The following is a 21,430-nucleotide window of genomic DNA, read 5'->3' as shown; positions in this document are numbered from 1 at the left end:
GTACTTGCTGATGACCACTTGCAAGATTCTGTGATTTTGTGTAGGAAGATGCGAGGAGGTTCAGTACTCTTCACTCGCTAACATAGAAACGTTGCAAAATGCATTTTAGAATGATTTTCAGCCACATGGCCTGAAATATAATTTAATATCCAGAAAAATATCAATGGAAACAATATGTTTCATTCATCAAGCATTCATTTAGGCCTTCAAGACACATACTGTGCCAAGTACCAGGGAAACATAGGATCTAAGACCCAGTTCGTGAGGTCAAGGAGAGCAAATCTTGCAAGGCTGTTTCCTGAATGTCTCATTCATCAAGATTTCACTGGAGTTCAGATGCAAATAGAGATTTTGCTAACCTGGGTGTCCACTGTGTGCCAGGCACTGGGTAGACAAGTTTGTGTACATCGTCTGTCACTGAGCTATAACTTTCCTGCACTTCCACCTCCCAGAAACACTGCTCTGGCTGAGGCCAGAGACAAGAGCCTTGGTGACTGATCCTCCCTTCACAAGGAGGCCCTGACCCTCCCAGCCTCGTCCTCTCTCATTCTGGCTGTCTGATCAGAAATGAAGCTTCACTCTGTAGTGGAGCCTGGAGCTGTGGTATGTACAGCCATCTGAAGCCCTCACTTTGTGGAAGATGTGAGACATCAATTTTTACTCAAGTATTGGGGGGGGGACATAATTTTTTATGTTAAAATAAGTATTGATAGATCATGGAACAAATTTAAGATTCATTCATTTTTTTCCAAAAAATATTTATTGAATGCCTACTGTGTGCCAGGCCTTGTCCTAAGCCCTGAGGATTGAAAGATAAACATACAGTACACAGTGAAAAAAAAAAAAAAAATCCCTGCCCTCATGGAGCTCACACTCTAGTAGAAGGAAATAGACCAGAAAACAAAACAAAAGAAAAACCACCCCGTAATATTTCAGATGCTGACAAGGTCTATGGAGAAAAATAGAGCAGAGAAGCAGACTTCAAAATGATGTCCAATTTGCAGAAGATTGCTTCAGGCTTCACCGTCTGATTCCTTGGGGCTCCTCCTTGCCTCGGCCACAAGGTTGTCTGGGCAAGGGATGGGGGTTGAGAGTTGAGGGTTGGTGGGGATAAGCAGGAGATGAGCTGGCCTAAGAGATGCATCTTGAGCATATTGACGCAAGGAGAGTTGATGTGGAGGGAAGGGAGGCACCCAGTGGTGCCTCATGGCCCAGAACCCACACCCTATGGACCCCAGTCAGGGCTTGAGCAGACTTCTGTTTCCATATTTCTACCTTACTCAGCATGATCCCCACTCGAGGTTCTCAGAAGCCCAGATGGCTGCTCTGGGGAATTTCCTTCAGTTGCTCCCTCACTTTCACTCGTCAGACTTCATCAGCAATTCCCCAGGCTCCACCCCAGGCCCTTGCTCTTTTGGCCAAAGGCAGCCCTGCTCTGTCACCATCCCACCTCCTATGCCTACAGAGGTTTCCAGTGTGCTGAACACTCTCCTGGCCACACACGGTGGTGGTTTCTCATGCCTCACTCTTACAGGGCAGAGAGAAGGAGACAAATCAGAGAAGTCGAGCTTGATGAGCAGCGGGGTGGGGGAACGGCCCTGCCGCATAGGACAGACACTGCAAGCCAGTGCTTCTCAGCCTTGACGATGCCCTAAAGTCAGTAGTGTATGGACTTGTTAAAACAGAGACCTCTGGGCCCTGCCCCCAGAGTTTCTGATTCAGTAGGTCTGGGATGGAGCCCCAGAATCTGCGTGTCTGACAGGATCCAGGTGGCACTGGTGCTACTGAAGCCGAGCACACACTGAGATGCAGGGCTCTAGGCCAGCTGGTGAGGCATGCTGCGTCTGCCCTCTGCGCTCCAGCCTCCTCTTGGGCCCTTCCCTACCCTCTAATTTGTGTACCCTTTTCCCTCTCCACTTTCTTCCCTTCCCTGGCCATCTGATTTTTCTCTCTCACTCTAAAAAATGCCCTTTGGAGTGTGATCTGAAAAAAAATTCTACTAAGTTGCAAATGGCTGGCCATAACTACCATCCCTTCCAGGAATATTTGAATTTTGAAAGTCAAATAAACTCCAAAGCTAAATAAATAAAACTCTGATGGTGGAGTTCAGGGATCACCTAGTGAATAGTGGCTGTGTTTGGAGGCTTAGAGCCTCTGAAACTGTGTAGGTGGCAACTCATCTTACCTCCTGCTGGGTGCCTCTGGGGGAATGGCTCTCGCCCAGCCTGGCTAAGAATTGAAATTCTATGTCCCTCTTCTCCAGAAGCAGTGAGGCAAAGATGCCACTGCGGAAGAGGAGAACAACTACCAGCAATAATTAAATCCCTCAAGGAGACAGGATTCTCAGTGTCTTTTGTGTTTTGGGAGTGTCTCTTGCTTTGGTGGAAAGAAAGAAAATCTGTTTTGACAGGCTCTGCTCCTCCTGCTGAGAGAGCCCCCTATGTAGTTGTAACAGGGCCTGGGTCTTTCTTTGAAAAATAAATTGACCAGAATTTTAAAAAGTAAGGTCATGGCCCCTGCCCCAGGTTTAGAAAGAAAGAGTGGGCAGGCTTAGAAGATGTGGGGAGGGCTTCCTGAAGAAGAGGCTGGAAAAGAAGGTGCGTGGAAGGAGGTCAGCCGTGGCCAAACTGCTCATCTGTCCAGAATCTCACCCCTGGGTGCTTGCCCTCCAATCCAAGAGACGTCTCTTGGCCTCACTGCCTCTCGTCCTTCTCCTGAGAAGCAGTCATTTCCCAGAGAGAGTGGGAATTCTGGCAGAGAAGGAGCAGAAAGGAGGAGCAGGGTCTTTGGTGGGCCATAGTGGGTCGTCCCTCCAAGCTGACTTGACGAGGGCAGCCATGTGGCAAGGTGGGCAAGCACTAGCCCAGGAGCCAGAGACCTAGTTTCTTGTTCTTGGGTGGCCTGGCTCAAGTAATTGTTTCTCCACCGCCCACTGAAGAGTTCATTGAGATGATCTTTAATATCCCTTCAGCCCCTGAAATTCCACTACCTCTTCTCCCATCACCATCCGCCATGAGAGGTGCTTCAGGGAAGAGTTAGTGCATGTGGACCCACTAGTCAGTGCATGGATGACAGTCACTTTTTTCATCTCTTCTCTTGGCCTCAGATGGAATTACACAGAAGGACGTGTCTGCTGCAAAGCGTTTCTCTGATCTGTCTTCAATGGCTATTTCTGAAGCCGCATTACACACAGGGAAACCTCCCCATTTTCTCCCCTGTGCTCCACTTCTTACCATTCTTGTCAGTTTTGCACAAGGAACTCTGCGGCGATCCCAACTGCCCTTGTCTGCTCCTGAGAAATACTGTTCCACGGTGTCCTTGAGGGCTCAGGTTGGAAGAAGCAACCAGAGTATGATTTTGTTTCATGACATGTAACTTTGGTAACATGCCTATGTAAGTGTGTGTGTGTGTGTGTGTGTGACACAAAGACTTAGGCTGGAGGCATTATAACCCGGCAGTGAGCTCAGGTTTTGGAGTCATACACACCAAGGTTTAAATCCTGCCTCTGCCACTTATTAGTTGTATGACCTCAATCAAACTGCCAAACTTTTCTAAGCCTCAGTTTACTTATATGCAAATTGATTATATGCACCCCAGGAGTTTTCTGGGGACTTTCTGCCTCTCCAAGCATAAAATTTGTTTCAGAGTTAATTAGAAGGTTCCATCAGTGTCGTGAGCATGCATCCTTTCTGGTGGATAGTAGCACTTCTTTCTACTGATGCTACCTCATTGGGGGCCACCATCCTGTACCCCTAAAGACACCTGGAATCCTAAGCCATAGTCCCCCAGATAGTCTGTGACATTCAAGAGGCAGCTGAGTGGAAGCGGCCCCTCTTCTCCTGGCCCGCTGGCTCTTCAGCCCCCATAAGATCACACACAAGGCACAGGCAGATTTCCTTCCTGAAGGATTAGGCCATCTTCAGAGAGTAGGAAAAGAACCTAGAGCACTAGCTTATTTGGACTTTTTCTTGAAGCTCACAAGGAAAGACTTTGATCTTCTTAAGGAGGGCCCTTGGATGCCACCCCAACTCCCATGGACCTCAAGGCACACTGTCATCTTTGGTCTGTACAAGTCCCTGCTCCTGCGTTCATTCCCTTTTCCTCCATGCACCCCTCCCATTCTCCTTCCCTTATAGGCAACCATGGATTTAGCCTGTATCTTTTTGTGTATTTCCTGTGTTGTGTTTTTATTTTATGTAAATGGTGCTGTGTCATATGCACATTTTTTCTCCCTTCTTCCCCCAGCACTGTGCTTTTAAAATCTATGTGTGCTGCTCTGTGCACTTGGAGCCGGCTTTCCCCTCTCTCTCTCCACAGTGGACTCTGGGTGACCTTCAACTTCCTTGTCACAGATAACAACGCTGCACTGAGCTTCCTCTGACAGCAGTTTCTCCTTCTCCTAACCTGACTCACGTGCTCTCAGATTTGTCGACGCCATCTCTAATCTGAGTCCAAAACACATAAAGCATGCTCTCTCTGGGTCCTTGTTACTGTGAAGACCCCGGTAACACCCAGGCGGCAGAGAAATGAGCATTGATATTTGTGCTCCCTTGTCTCATAGAGCCCTCGGGGAGGATGCTCTAGACCTGTGGTCCTAGACAATAGGAGCCTCTTATGTGAGTTTTCATATCAGGCCTATTTCTTCCTTCAATTGGTTGACTGTTTAAAGAAAGCTCAGAAACAGTAGAGTCTAAACCCATAATGAAAACATCCTTCATTAGAAATGTATTTATCCTGTCCTTGGGATCATGCCGAGGAGAGTTTGGTTTCTTTTGGGGTGGGGGAAGTAGGGGTTTGGGGAGGCACAGGGAGTCTTGCTGGCATCTCAGAAGAGCTACACTTGATGTTCATGGCTGCTCTGGGATCCTCTGGGGAAGGGCAGTGGCCTCAATTAAATTCTTTCATCAGAAATTCCTTTCTACTCAAGAAAGGCTCAGTGATTTGCCAATTCCTTCCAAAGCCTTAACAGGATTAAATACTGTTCACTGAATGGTGTCTATTATTACTGGGCAAAGTTTCATAGACTTCCTGACATTTTTTAATCCTTTTATCCTTCTTCTTTACTCTGGCTACTTCTTCAGTCAAACTGCCTCTTCTTGGGGGTCCAGAGGTGCTGCACGAGACTCAAGGGGCACCGTACAGGAGCCTTCACCCCCCCCCCCCCAGCCCTGCCTCCATAGCCCTGGGCTATTGGCTTGTATGGCCTCGATACTGGCTTGACTTATGGCCTCAGTGTTCTTGTTAAAAGAAAAAAAAAGGAGGGTGTTGGAGAGTTGAGGCTTTCTGGCTCTTGTGTCTCTGATTTTACAAAGGTTTCGGTATTCCTTGGCATTTCTAACATGTAGCAACTTCTGCCTTCTCCCTCCCCACATCAGCAATGACTCCCAACCCTCAAACTGCTGTGACCATAGCCCTTGGGACCCCAGTTCTCCATCATTCCCTCCTGCCTCTCTGAGGCCCTTCTCCGTTTCTTACCTCTTTCTCCCTGCTCATTCTCATATTCCTTTCCTCAAGGAGTTCCGATCCTTCTGTACTCTCCCTCATTGAAATGACAGTTGAAGGCATGGAAGGTCTCTCCCTTTTTTCCCCAACCCTCCCTATGGTCCCACAATCCCCCCAGGGGTTCTTGTCAGGTAAGTGGAACCTGGGTGTACTCTGAAGGCCCTAGAATCTTTATCTTAGAATCATCCCAGATTCTTGAGGCTCCTCTGGATCAGGAATAATCTGGGCTACCCTAGAGCTCTCACTGTCATGCCAGGATCTCAGGCTACCCCAAGATCCTCTATGCTTCCCCAGACATGTTTCATAGGCGAGGAGAAGACAGGGACCAACAAATCTCCCCCATGGAAGACTGATATGCTTCTTGACCTTTCCCCAGTTACATCAAGCCCATGGGGATTTACTGTCTTCTTAGAGAGTTGGGCTACCAGCTCTGCTTCAGACTCATTCATGCATTCTTTCACATATCACTCATTCATCTGACACTGGGGAAATAGCTCAAGGCTGCTGAGATGGATACACTGCAGAGCCCTGGGCCTCCGGAGCTCACAGTCAACGGGGACACACAGATGGTAATGGATGGAGACTTGCAGACAGGTTCCACCCCCTTCTACCACACATGGTTCTTTCTCCTGAAGAGTGGGGACCAGAGGACAGGTTGGGGCTGGGGAGAGTTTGACTGAAGCTCTAATTTACCTAAGTTATCATCACTCAACTGCAAGGTTGCTCACAAGTACACTTGTTCCCCTAGACACAGTGGCATACACAAGAGAGCATGAAAATCAATAGGATAAAAAAAGGAGAGGACTGTGCAGTGATAAATAGGCATGTTTATCAGCTTGCCCTTCTGTTGGAGTTTTCTCCTTGCCTTCCTTTTCTCTAAATTTGTCTGCAGTTCACAGGGGAGGGTAGGAAGCTGGAAGACAGCCCTGAGAGGACTCATCTTAGCACACGTGGGGATCCTACTGTGGCTTTGTACAAGCCAAGCAGGAAGATGTGTTTTGTGCTTGATGGTACCAACTGAAGTACTCTTTCAAACTTGGTGTTATCTTGGAACCACATCCATTGGCTAGATGTCAATTTTTAAAAGAGTTCTAAAGACACTCACATTTTTTGGTGTCACTGGTAGTCATAACACTAGGCCATACTTTTATGAAGCTTCAGATAGCAAATACTCGATAAATATATGTAGTACAGTTGCAAGTCTGTACACACCACTCAGACATGAAGAGAAAATGCAGGATTTTTTCCATGACTGATCTAATCTTTCTCATGAATCCTGTCCCTGTTGTACAGTAAAGGAAGTAAACATAATGGTAACTTGCCAATCAAGAGTAGCTCAGTCTGTTCCAGTTTTGAGAGGCTCATGGGGCTAAATGCTTAGAAGTTCTGATGTCTTTCCCCTCCCCCTGTCCCACCCAAAGGTGGTGGCAGTGGCCCTGAGCTCTTGCTTGTCATGTGCTGGCCTCTGGGCCCTGTGGGTTCCTATTGCCAGCCAGGTGTCTGACCAGTTTCTGGCTTCCACAGAGACCTTGTGGTTCAGTCAGGGCCCAGGGTACCCTGCTGGCTCACACCCTCTGAGTCTCAGCCACTTTCCCCATCTGCCCTAAGGCCTTTGATGTGGGCTCACTCTGCCCCTCTCCCGGAGACCCCTGTCAGGCCCACTCACTTGTACCTCAGCTACCATCTCTATTTTCCAAGGGGCATATGGGGACTTAGGGGCCCTTCCATGGCTCCTAAGCCTGGAGTCAGGCCTGAAAGCACTAATGCTGGCCATTGTTTGAACTTTTCAGCTCTTAATGTGACCTCTTCCTGTTAGTATGGGGAACAAGCTGATTCCCTCACAGGGGACCACCATGGAATGAAAGGCTCATAAAAAATCTTTGCTTTTGGCTTTCCCCCAAAACCATCTAGCATCTCCACCTGCCTGGATTTCAAACTTGGGGGATAAGGTAAACTATAAACTTCCAACCTGATTAATTCCTTCCACAATTTTCATCTCTTTTCCTTCTCCAACTGCCCCCTGGAGCAGGAGGAGGAGGACCCCCACCTCTTCATCTTATATCATATCCTCCAACTTCCATAGGGCAGCACCTTCATAGCCTGGCCATCATGATGAAAGTAGGGCTCTTCTCTATGCTGTGGAAGGAGTTAGGAGGTGAGGCCCCCAGGCTTGGCCTTTGATATGGGAGTTGCCAAACAACCAGGAACTAAGGATAAAAATGCACTGTTTTACCATCCCCTAAATTTCTCCATTACAGTTTATATTTACGTATGAGCCCTAGTCTTTCTCTAGATTAGCACTGTTGCTTAGGAAGACATAAAGATTAAGCTGATAATATGTTTTTTAAATTATTAAAAGTCATCTATTGCTTGTAGATTTTTTGATGTTGGCCATTCTGACCAGTGTGAAGTGATACCTCATTGTAGTTTTGATTTGCGTGTCTCTAATAATTAGTGATGTCGAGCATCTTTTCATGTGCCTCTTGGCCATCTGTATGTCTTCTCTGGAGAAATGTCTATTTAGGTCTTCCACCCATGTTTTGATTGGGTTGTTTGTTTTTTGATATTGAGCTGCATGAGCTGCTTGTATATTTTGGAGATTAATCCTTTGTCAGTTGCTTCATTTGCAAATATTTTCTCCCTTTCTGAGGGTTGTCTTTTCATCTTGTTTATGGTTTCCTTTGCTGTGCAAAAGCTTTTAACTTTAATTGGGTCCCATTTGGTTTTTTTTTTGTTTTTATTTTCATTACTCTAGGAGGTGGGTCATTTCAAAAAGACACATGTACCCCAAAGTTCATTGCAGCATTGTTTACAATAGCCAGGACACGGAAGCAGCCTAAATGTCCATCGGCAGATGAATGGATAAAGAAGATGTGGTACATATATACAATAGAATATTACTCAGCCATAAAAAGGAACGAAATGGGGTCATTTGTAGAGATGTGGATGGACCTAGAGTCTGTCATACAGAGTGAAGTTAAGTCAGAAAGAGAAAAACAAATATCATATATTAACGCATAAATGGGGACTCTAGAAAAATGGTACAGCTGAACCCATTTGCAGGGCAGGAATAGAGACGCAGACGTAGAGAACGGATGGGGTGGACACGGGGTGGGGGTAGGGAGGGTGGGATGAACGGGGAGATTAGGACTGACATATATACACTACCATGTGTAAAATAGATAACTAGTGGGAACCTGCTGTATAGCACAGGGAGCTCAGCTTGGTGCTCTGTGATGACCTAGTTGGGTGGGATGGTGGGGGTGGGAGGGAGGGGATATAGGTATATGTATGGCTGATTCACTTCATTGTACAGCAGAAACTAACACAACATTGTAAAGCAATTATACTCCAATTAAAAAAAAAAAACCTTGTTCTTTGGCCTTAGACAAATCACTCAGTTTTAAAGTTACATTATTCATCATAAGAAAAAAGATGGAGGGACACACTACAAAACACCTAACCAGTACTCAAAACTGTCAGCGTCATGAAGAAAAAAGAAAAGTGGGAAACGATCATAGACCAGAGGAGAGTAAGGAGACGTAAGGACCAGACACAATGTGGTTTCCTGCCTCAGATTCTGGAACAGAAAAAGGACACTAGTGGAAGAACTCGTGAAATCTGAATAAAGTCTGAAATTTAGTTAAAAATAAAATAAAATAGGGGCTTCCCTGGTGGCGCAGTGGTTGGGAGTCCGCCTGCCGATTCAGGGGATGCGGGTTCATGCCCCGGTCCGGGAGGATCCCACATGCCGCGGAGCGACTGGGCCCGTGAGCCATGGCCGCTGGGCCTGCGCGTCCGGAGCCTGTGCTCTGCAGCGGGAGAGGCCACAGCCGTGAGCGGTCCACGAACTGCAAAAAGAAAAACATAAATAAAATAAAATAAAATAAAAAGTCATCATGCTGGGGAAGGGGGAGGAAAATAACAAGACATGGTCTCTGACCGGAAGGAATGATGACAAATGTAAATAAGTAACTGACCTGCAACAGGAATTTGTAAGTGCTTGAGGGGTGCGGTGCAACGGCCAAAGCAAGAGGGTTTGCAGAGGACTTGGTGTGCCTTGGACATGATGCAAGTAGAAGGGCGTTGAGGTCACAGATGACTAAGCTCTCAAGACTGGATTCAGGAATATGGAGGTTTTTGAGGAGGATCTGGTTCCATTTTGTACCCTGTGCTGCTAGAACTATACTTCCGATTGCTGAGCACACACTAGGCCTGGTTTCTGGGTGCTTTCTGGAGTTCAGTGCACCTCATGGGCTGCTGCATGAATTTGTGCTCTATGTGCCTGACCGGGTTCTAATTAGACACTAAGTTTGTAGCGAAACTTGACTCTTTCAGAGTTTGCCCAAGGGAAACAAATGCCTTCTGAAAATGGGGCTAGCCCGTGGAATGTCTCCAGAGGTTACATCTCCTTTTCCCTAGCAAACTGATCCCCTAGCCACCCTCACCATTGCCAGCAGCAGCAATAGCTACAGCTACAACTATCGTGGATTATGGAGAGACAACAGAGATCCATGCCAAGGAGGGTCCAGGATGCGAGATGATACACTCTTCAGGAGGTGATAGTGAGGCTGGGAGGCTCTGGGCACTCGGGGGCACATTAATGCAACAAATATTTATTAGGTGCCTCTATATACTAGGCTTTGTTCTAGGCATTGAGAATAGAGTGGTGACAGAGACACAGGAAAGTGCTCTGATCCACATTACATTCATAGATAATGTAAAAAATAAATAAGTAAAAAACTATAAACCAGAACTATAAAAATATCAGAGACTAGTAAGTACTACACAAAATATTGAATTCGAGTGATAGGCTGAAGAGAAGTGGGTGGTCTCTTGGGAGGAGCTGGTCAGGGAAGTTCAGCAAAATGTATAATACTTCTTGTGGGTATCTGAATTGAACACAAAGGGCCCTATAATTATTACTGGAGTAAATTGTGTTAATTGTCTCCACATGCCCTGGAGCATTTATATGTATTCTTTCTGACATCTACAGTTTATTAAGTATAGCAATAATTTAATAACAGGCCACACATCTTGTTTTCTTCTAAGCTTTATTAGATTGGATTAAGATAGTTTTGTCTACTTCTAGTGGAAGTGGAGGGAGTGAGTGAAAGAGATTGCTTCTTTGGCCCAAACTGCAAATAAGTCTGACAACCTTGCATAGAGAGCAATTTCCATGAAGAAAAAAGTGGGGGAAGCAATCAATTCATTAAAGGCTGACTCAGAGGGGAGGAAATGGAGACATTGGATACAGGGAATATGGACCATAAGTTGTGAGCAATCTTCTCATTTATAGTTGATGGGAACATTATACCTCCTTTCAAGTTTTTCATTTCACAGAGCTAATGATCAGTCATGGGTCATTTCCCCCTAAAAACCTCTTATTTTCTCTGAAAGGATCCTTAAGAATGCACAAGGCTCAGAAACTAAGAAAGAAAGTCTAATGGTGACACCCTAAAACAATGAGAATATCAGCCATTGTAAGATTTCTGAGACTTTACAGAAAGAATCACCAATAAAAGAATAAGCAAGCCCAGGGAAAAGGTCAGCTCATGCCAGTTTGGAGACAGGCTTAGCACTGAGTGGGCAGATGCAGCCATCTCATCTCCCAGGGAGGACCACTAACTAATTAGCTCTGCTCCGTGATTTAAAGCACTATTGATTTGTCCATGACATTAGTGGAGCTAGTATTTGAATCTAGGCATTTTGACTTCAGAGTGTCCATAACCACATGTTAAAATGCTCCCTGGAAGTGGTCGGCGGCACGTGGAGGGAGGAGGAGAGAGAGAGATGAGGAATGTGCCCTCAAGATTCAGATATAAGAGACAGTAGAGGAACTACCCTGGTGGCGCAGTGGTTAAGAATCCGCCTGTCAATCCAGGGGACACAGGTTTGAGCCCTGCTCCAGGAAGATCCCACGTGCCGTGGAGCAAGCCCGTGCACCACAACTACTGAGCCTGTGCTCTAGAGCCCGTGAGCCACAACTACTGAGCCTGCGTGCCACAACTACTGAAGCCCACGCGCCCAGAGCCTGTGCTCTGCAACAGGAGAAGCACCGCAATGAGAAGCCCATGCACCGCAATGAAGAGTAGCCCCCGCTCACCGCAACTAGAGAAAGCCCACGTGCAGCAACAAAGACCCAGCGCAGCCAAAAATTAATTAATTAATTAATTTTTTAAAAATAGAGAGACAATACAGCTCGAAAGAGATTCGGAGAGACAAGCCAGGCTGGCTCTCATCAGTTTTGCCATTTCTGGCATCATTCTTTATGAAGCCTGGCCTCACTTCCTGTCTTTGGGTTCCACCAGATCCCTCTATTGCTAATCACTTTTCTTTTTTGCTTAAGCCAGTTTGAATGGGTTCTGTTCATTGCAACCAAATGATCTCTGACTCAATAAATTAAATTAAGAGGGAACATTTTCCAGCAGGGGGTCTGAAATTAGAATTGTGTGTTATGTTAATCAGCTAGAGAAGTATGTGAGAAATGTTTTAATTTGCTCTTTCTTAAATTCACACAGTATACTAAGCAGGGATGATCTAACTGCTTTAATAACTAAGATTAAATGTCATACAAAAGTATGATTTATAAAAGGGAGTACAGGGAATTCCCTGGTTGTCCAGTGGTTAGGACTCTGTGCTTTCACTGCCGAGGATGTGGGTTCAATCCCTGATCTGGGAACTAAGATCCCACAAGCCGCACAGCTGTGGCCAAAAAATTTTTTTAAAATAGAAAAGGGAGTACAATCTCTGCCCAGTGACTGGGGATTAGTACAATCATGGCTTCACTTCCACCTGGTGGAGTGGAATTTAAATTACAGGGATAGCTTTTTGGAATGGCAGTAAAACCAAGTAGCAATCAGTCAGAAGAATGGGTAGAGATGATGCATTCTTTTTAAAAGAAAAATAAATTTGTTTATTTATTTATTTATTTATTTATGGCTGCATTGGGTCTTTGTTGCTGCACGCAGGCTTTCTCTAGTTGCGGTGAGTGGGGGCTACTCTTTGTTGCGGTGCACGGCCTTCTCATTGTGGTGGCTTCTCTTGTTGCGGAGCACAGGCTCTGGGCGCACAGGCTTCAGTAGTTGTGGCACATGGGCTCAGTAGTTGTGGCTCACGGGCTCTAGAGCGCTGACTCAGTAGTTGTGGTGCATGGGCTTAGTTGCTCCGCGGCATGTGGGATCTTCCCGGACCAGGGCTCAAACCTGTGTCCCCTGCACTGGCAGGCGGATTCTTAACCACTGTGCCACCAGGGAAGTCCGATGCATTCTTAATTAGTCTTAATTTTTGTTTCTTAGTTAATGTGTTTTTAACTTATTGCATGAGTTCTCCATTGCTGCATTACAAATCATCCCCCAAGATTCAGTGGCTTTCAAAACCATCATGTATTCTCTCTCACAGTTTCTGTGGATCAGGAATTAGGACAGGACAAAGCAGAGATGGCTTGTCTTTGTCTCACAGTCTCTAGGACCTCAGTTGGGAAGATGTGAAGTCTGGGAGGCTCTAATCATCTGATTTGGGAGGCTTCTCCACTCATAAGTCTGGCCATTGTTGCTGGTTATTGGCTGGGACCTCACCCGGGCTGTCTTCCAAACACCTACATGTGATTTCTCCATGTGGTTTCTCCCCCGACCTCGTTTGGCCTTCTGCACAGGGTGGCTGCTGGGTTACAGGAATGAGTGTCCCTAGAGAGAACCAGGTAGAAGCTGTATCACACATTATGATCTAGCCTTGAAGTCACATAGCATTCCTTCTGCCACAGTCACAAGACTGCTCTGTTTAAGAGATGGGAATACGGATCCCACCTATTGAGGGGAGAAATGTCATAGTCACATAGTAAGAAGATTAAATTGGATGGGAGATACTATTGCAGATATTTTTTGAAAACTATAGACAAAACACAATGACAAATGATGACTTTTTTTTTTTTTTTTTTGCGGTACGTGGGCCTCTCACTGTTGTGGCCTCTCCTGTTGCGGAGCACAGGCTCCGGACGCGCAGGCTCAGCGGCCATGGCTCACGGGCCCAGCCGCTCCGCGGCATGTGGGATCTTCCCAGACCGGGGCACGAACCCGTGTCCCCTGCATCGGCAGGCGGACTCTCAACCACTGTGCCACCAGGGAAGCCCTATGCTGACTTTTTAAATAGACGTGTAGTGGAAGTCTGTAAGTCCCCTACTTTTTTGAAAAGCAGGATATTTAGTAAATTCTTAAGCCGCTTGATTGAAAATCTCATCACTTGAAAGGAACAGGTGACAGCAAAGGGGTACTCATAGTCCAGACTGGATTCTGCCAGCAAAGAACTGTTAGTGAGGTGAAACTCATGAGGGTTTCGAAGAGAGTGCCCATCCCATTCAAGCAGGACAAGTCAGATGTGTATCTTCAGACTTACAGACTTGAAGAAAGCAGACTTCAAAAAGTTCAAAATGGATGATCTCATGGTGAGAATCTCTGAAAGGGAGTATGGCTAAAAAAAGGATGGTTCTAAAAATAAAATTCAGAGCCTAAAATTGTGAATGATCCTGATGAGGAAGAAAAAAAATGTCTAAAGAAAACAGTATTTCTGCTGATGAGCCCCCATTTTAAGAGGGCACACACACAAAGATGGGAGGAGGGGCACAAAATCCAGGATGTGTATAGAATGCCACAAACTTTTAAGAATGTCAGAGGAAAGCAAAAGCACGCAAAAAGTTGAGGTTTCGAGGGTGGGGAAGCTAAGGATAAATAACCAAGAAGATTCTTCTGACTATGTGCAGAACAGGGAAAGAGCAGGCATCATCCATTTCCAAGCCCATCGTATGGTCTGTTAAAACATCTAGAGTTAGCCTGCTAGTTAACACAATGCACATTTAGAAAATATAATTTTGTAAAGTTTCCTGCAATCGACAGGAATAAAGCAGAATGCCTTTACTGCTATGTTGCTTCCTCCTTCACCATTATGGACTTTTAAATTTAGGATGACCATATGTCCTAGGCTGCTTAGGATAGGCCCGGTTGTACCTGTGGCCTGAGGGAATTATTAATAGCATTCCATGTCATTCTCAGAAGTGTTCTCGTTTGAATACTGGACAAGATAGGACAGAAATGGCTGCATAATTTACTAACCCCAGTGCACAATTAAAATGTGGAGGCCCTTGTTCAAAACGCAGGAAAAAAGTGCCGTTAAAGGTACTAAAATATAAAACTTTTCCCTTTCTTCTGCAGTCTCTCTTGACTTGCTGTGGTGTTTTTTATTTTATGTTGTTCTAATTTAAAAATTTTTTCAATTATTAACATGAATTTTAGTTTTCATCTTTATATTATGTAATGCAATATAAGAGCATTTAACTAGCGTTTGGAACCACCAAAATTACACAATTCACATTTTGCAGTTTGTATGTGTATATTTATTCTATCTTACCAGAACAGAGGAAATGTTGCAAAAACAGACTCAGCTGTTTTTATTTAACCTTTTGACATTCATACGTTCTACCAACACTCTTTACCTTTGGCTTATTGATGAGAAAGAAAGGATGGAAAGGAAAAGGAACTATGGGTTGTCCTTGCTTTCCCTTTCCTTCTGTGTCACAATATTCGGCATAAGTGATTGGCTGGAGGGAAGTAACTTGAGTAAGAAAGGATATGATAGGGTTCCATGGTTATTTGTGTTTCTTAAATTACCTTCCTCAGTGTACAAAGCATGTTCTAGTTCTAAGGGAGAATGTAGCTTCTCAGATCTGTCATCACCCCACTGACTCAGTCATAGATATAACACACTTACCTTGTACTCACTTTGAGTTCTGGCTGAACTCCATGCATTATGGATCCACTGGCATCCTGCACTCACGGGCTTTGTGAATGCTCTATGCAAATGGAGGAGCAAGGAATGGTGGTGGACATCTCCTCTGTTCATGTGCGGGCTCCAATGTCTCATCAGACTTCACTTGCAAAACACAAGTTCAAAGATAAAGTCAGGAATTTCAAGACAGCAATATGGAGCCTTAAACCATGATCATATGGCTGTGAAGTCCCTGGGTAAGATAAGGACTGTGTATGGTTTCTTGAACTTTAGCATGCATCAGAATCCTGTGGAGGGCTGGTCAAAGCACAGATTGTTGGGTACCACCCCCAGAGTTTCTGATTGTAGGCCTGGGGTGGGGCTCAAGAATTTGCATGTCTAACAAATTCTCAGGTGATGCTGATGCTGCTGGTCCTGGTCCTCGGACTACACTTGGAACACTCTCTAAGAGCAGTGAGTCTCACACTTGACTGTACATACCAATCACCAGGGTACCTTGTTAAAATGCGGGCTCTGATTAAGCAGTTCTGTGGTGGGGCTGGTATTGCACGTCTGTGGCCACACTTTGAGTGGCAAAGGTCTGGAGTAGATAACAAGTACTACTCCAGGAGGAAGACAAGCTGGAACTTGATATGGGCTTTAAAGCGTGGGTAGGAATTGCTTAAATGAAGATAAGAGCAGGACGCATTCCGGGCAGGACAAAGGGGACTATGCAAGGAGAGGAAGCGGGAACAGTGAGTAGAGGGATCTGGCCAGAGCAGGGGCAGTTACTGGGACTAGGGAACTGGGGGTGGAGAAACTGGCCCAGCCAGAATGCAGAGGGTCCTCGGGGCTTGAATGTCCCCCCTAGAAGTGGCAGTTTTGGAGAATATGCCTGGATTACCAATCTCCCAAAGCAATTACCAATCTCCCAAAGCAATTCTCTATACCCATTGTCATTAAACCCTGAACAGCCAGTCAAACTAGCAGTCCCCAAGGGACCAAATACTCCAAGAGTTTAAGTTCTTTAGGGGGCATCCTATGTTGAGCTCTAAGGTAGCAGAGGCCTGAGTCAGGAGATCTGGCTTCAGGATCTGGCTTGGATGGGTGACTCTGGGTGAACCAGGCTTGTCCTTCTTCTCTGTGGTGTTCCCCTATACCACAGGGGTGGGGGGTGGGGTCTTAGATGATCTCTCAAGTCCCTTTAAACAAAAAGATTACATAATTTTGGGAATCTGCGTGTTCCACCCCTGTCAACACCCCTGCCATGAGGGCCTGCCCTAATCAAACCCTGGTATGCAGGGTCAGGGCTGAACAGAAGTGGGGGAAGTGGGCCTGGTGCTTCCCAGAGGAAGAAGAGCTTCATGGCACTCCTGTTCCTGATCTTGGTGTCTCTTTACAGGATTAGGCACTGAGTCCCCAGGGATGGAGGCAGGTCCAGCCCTCAAAGTAGCATTCTCAGGAAATTTATCTTGACCATTAAAATCTAAAGTAGATCCAGGTGTGACCAGGAAAAGGTAGCGGGTAGTATTGAAAACAAATCACCAAATGGATGAAGCTGTGGAGTAAAACGATGAAACACGCCCTGCAGCTTCTTCCCACCTCCCTCTCTGCTTACTGCGGCCCAGACTCAGGGTTTCGGGGGAGCTTCCAGTGCCCTGGGAGGGGATTGTTGCTTGGGTTTAACATGGGTGGGAGGAAAAAGAAGGTCATTGGCCAATAAATAAACATGATTCTAGCAACTTGTAGATATTAACTAAAACTATGCACAAAAGATCAGAAAATTTCTCTTTGAAGGCTGGATGACCCAGTAGGTTTATCTCCTCCACTGCAAGAACAGAGGGCACCCCTGCTTCCATTTGGCTCTGTTCCTATCATCAAGAAAAGGCTCCAGGGCTCTCCCCCGCCCCCCAGGGAGGTGGGTAAGCCCACTTCTCTGAGGTTTATTAATTCCTGGGGTAATCCCTTCCTTCCGTGCCAGGTCGGGGGTGGGGAGAACCTCGCATCCAAATCTTTGATCTGGGTTGCAGCAACAGAGAAACACTTCTATAAAACTGTCAGGAAGATGGGAAGGGGCCTTGAAAGAGGGGTTGTAAATGGGCAGTTCACCTTTGATCATTCACCCTAGATTTTTTTTATAGCCTAGGATTATGGTTTTAGAAGTGCCCTTCGTGTGTCTGCACAGGAACCAGGTGACTTAAGAACAATTAGATTATTCTAAAAGTTTAGAGAGATTGTGAACAAAGGACTTTCATATTAATTAAAGAAAAAGAAAAAAACAAAACAAAACATCAGTCAAACCGTGAAGGTGATCCCAGAGCTTGTAATAACGTGGAAACCCAATCTGGTTTTTTCAGTGTAATAGGATACTTTCTGGCCTGGCAATTCCACTAAAATCTATTAACTGACAAGGGTAGGAGATATATTTTTATTCCTCACTCCCCACCCCCCAGATTAAAGAAACAAAGCGTTTGCTGTCTGTCATTGTTGGATTTTTATTTCATGCTATTTAAAATGTCAGAAAAACAGAAACTTAGTCTGAATTTTTTTCACTTGGGTATAAACAGATATTAGGGCTCACTGCTGATTTCCAATTAATTTCATGTGTGTGGTCAAATACTTCATAGAAAGACTAATTCATCATGGCTGTGTCAGTCTGTGTGTGTTTCTATGAATGTCTCTCTGGCCTCCCACCCCAATACCACATGAAGAGAAAGAAAGTTTACAATCTGTTTGTCTTCAAATCTGGTCAGTGAGAGATTTCATCTTTGCCTAGGAAATATAAACAGCTTCATGTCAGGGTTTAGGGAAAGTTTGCGATTTGGGGGGGAGGAAGAGACTTCTCAAATGTGGCCAGTTCTCAGCCCGTTAGCCACGGCCCTCCTGCCTGCTCCCTGAGCCCTCCTCTCCCAGGCAGCATGACTGTGAGGCCCCCGAACCACACTGGTGGCTGCACCCCAGGAACACCCCATTTCCTGCGGCAGCCCTGGCTTCCCCGGCTTGTGCATCAGCTGGGAGGCAAAAGCCCTGTCTCTGTGGAGCTGGCAGGTTTGCCTGGCATTCACCACACCTAAGCTGCTGCCCAGACCCAATCCAAGCCACTGGGGTCACGGGGAACAATCTCTTCCCCTCTAACCTTTGTTATACAGCTCTAGCTGCCTACCTCCTTCTCCAGCACCCTTGACCCCTTAGGATGGAAGCGGAATCCACTACTCCATTGGCCGGTACTGAGCCACGACCCGAGACAGGGCTTCTACCTTTTCTGCAGCGGGTCTAGACCTAATTACAGAATTACCCAACACATCATCATCCCTAAGAGGGGACAGCAGGCATCTGGTGGACAGTTAGGATGGTCTTCCTTGCAGTGAGAGAGCCATGGAGTTAGATGCTGTCATTGTTCCTGCACAAGGCCCTGACATCTGCTTGGGAGGCCCCAGAGCTGGGAAAGTGGACACCAACCTCTTGTAGTTGGACACCAACTACAACCTCAGAGCAGAGCCCTGAAGACTGATTGATGGATGATGTGAATGGCAAGGGATGGGGTCCTCTTTAAGGGAGCTGATCAGGGAAGTCCTCATAAAGAAAAATATTTAAAACTTCAGATATTCCATTTTTGAATGATTTCTCTTCTTCCCTATCCTCAGCTACACACACACACAGACATACACACCACAATTTCTTCTTTCCCTCATGATTATCAACAAGCACCAGAGATTTTTTTCTTGCTTCTGCCCAGTAATGCATAGTTTCCTAGGGTGCAAATGACAAGGAAATATGTGAGTTCCAGTTGTTTTCATACGTACTGAAATATTCGATGCCTGGGTCTTTATGACCCCAAAATATCTCATCAGAGTAGTCAAAACCTCAGACAGTTTGAGACAAATCCATCTAAGTATTCACGTATTCATTCGTTCATCCAACAAATAAGTACTGAGTGTCTTGCCTGTGGAAAACAGGAACCATCCAGGGAACACAGAGGAGAACAAGACATAGACAGTTGTTTGGTGATATGTACATGAGCCCTGGGTGGATTCATCAGACTTCTCCTTGCCATTGCTTTGGCTTCTTAAAGAGGCTCTTTCAAGTTCTCGGTTTGGCTGCAGCTCTCAGGCTATCAGCCCGTGTGTGGTACGCACTCAGTTTGGGCTGCTTGGAGATTGGAGACTGGGCATCATTTCTGCTCACTCTCATCGAGACAGGATCTATGTGCATGTTGTAATTTTATGTTCTTTCTGCTGGAGGTTATTGGTTACCTTAAGCCTGTGGCTGGGAGAGTGGGTTCCAAGATGGCAGGCTCTCCAAGGGCCCGTAGTGATTGACAATGGGAAGGCCAGAGGGTCCAGTCCTGTGGGGAAGAGAACAGTAAGGTAAGTTAGAGAAAGTGAGTGCTTTTTAGAGGCTATCGTTTCTACTGTGTCCAGACTCCCCTGGGTTTAACAGAAGCGGAAACTGGAGCCCTGTTAGGTCTGCCGTAGGAGAAGGTATTGTGCCAGAAATCTACGACAGGATGGAGGAGTTGGGAATGGGATATGTGCCGAGCCCCATTCTAAGGGGAGCAGACTTCCCAAGTGCAGGAGACAAAGCTGAGTGTAAACTGGAGGGTGAGGCTGGACAAGGGGGACGGAAGAAAAAGCCTTCTATCCGAGGTCCCTCAAGCCTGGGGGCTCAGTGGGATCAGCCTCTCAGGTTCTCACCCAGGAGCATCTTAAAGGTCGTGAGCTGCTGTTGGCAGTTCTCAATCTCTCTGACTTGGAAACCTGGAATCCTTACCCAGGGATCTTTTCACAGCTTTCCACCATTAGCAATTCCTCAGATCTGTATACTCTTCAGCAGCTGACCAAGGGCCAGCCCCTGGAGGACTTGGGAACACAAAGGGATTCCAGGGTCCCTCATCCTTATCCATGGAAAACCTAACGTGTAGATGCCACCTTAAATCCAAGAGAAAAACTCTGTCACAGGATTCACAAGAAAGATTAGTACATCCTTATGAATTATGCATTCCATTGTTTTGTCTTGGTTTTGTGTTTGCTTTTTTTGCATTCCATTTTTTGCGGTACGCGGGCCTCTCACTGCTGTGGCCTCTCCCGTTGCGGAGCACAGGCTCCCGACGCGCAGGCTCAGGCGGCCATGGCTCACGGGCCCAGCCACTCCGCGGCACGTGGGATCTTCCCGGACTGGGGCACGAACGCGTGTCCCCTGCATCGGCAGGCGGACTCTCAGCCACTGTGCCACCAGGGAAGCCCCTGAATTCCATTTTTATTGGGAGAAGGTCAAGAAATAATTGTTAACCCTAACCTGCCTGACAAACTCTTATTCTCCTCCTCCTTGCCGCAGCCCTCCACTTCTAAGTGAAGTCTTCCTTCCTCCTCCCTAATCCTTAAAACTTCCTTCCTTCCCATCACAGCCCCTCACTGCTTTGGACACTTGGAAATGTTTCTCCTCCACAACACTCTTAGCTCCCTGGTGGTGGAAACACTGACTTGTTTTTCTTTCATGTCTCTCTGTGCCTGGCACTTCACCGAGCACAGAGCTCCATTAAATGTTTGTTGGACCAGTGAATGAACGAGGGGATGAATGAAGGCATGTAAAGCTGCATCTGATATGGACGTCAGATGACTGGGCAGACACTGACGACCAGGCTGGCATCAATGTGCCTCCTTTGTGCTGGGAGGACATCACTGCTGCTGGCTCACCTCCCTCCCAGCCAGAAAGGCTTCTTTGCCCCTTGGGCTTGCCCTGGTGGCTGTGGGTCCTCCTGCATTTTCAGGGCCTTGACAAGCACAGAATGAATGCTCCTTCGGATGGCACCCTCATCAGGTTACATTCAAATTGCCTTCTCCCCCAAAACTTAAATTGTCTCTTCTTCCTCCTGAGGTATAATAATCCCTGCAACAGATTGTTTCCTGTTCTATAAAATGACTCCCTTCTGCTCGCCACATCCCCACTGTGGCATTACCTTCTCTAAGTGTTTTCTACAGTCCTCTCTTGGGCTCCAGCTTACTTTTCAAATAGGAGCTTCCTTGTCCCTGAGCACAGATTCCCCACTGACACTGGAACCCCTTGCCTGGCATCTGGCAGGTCTCAGCCTCAACTCAGCATCCCTTCGCTTTGTAGACAGATGATAAAAGAGGAAGGTCAACCCTGTCTTCTCACATGCAGTCCTCTCCCTGCC

Source organism: Monodon monoceros, unplaced genomic scaffold (assembly GCF_005190385.1).
Source record: "Monodon monoceros isolate NGI ecotype Baffin Bay Population unplaced genomic scaffold, NGI_Narwhal_1 Super_Scaffold_11, whole genome shotgun sequence".
Lineage (NCBI taxonomy): Eukaryota > Metazoa > Chordata > Mammalia > Artiodactyla > Monodontidae > Monodon > Monodon monoceros.
Note: the sequence above shows the minus strand (reverse complement) of the source record.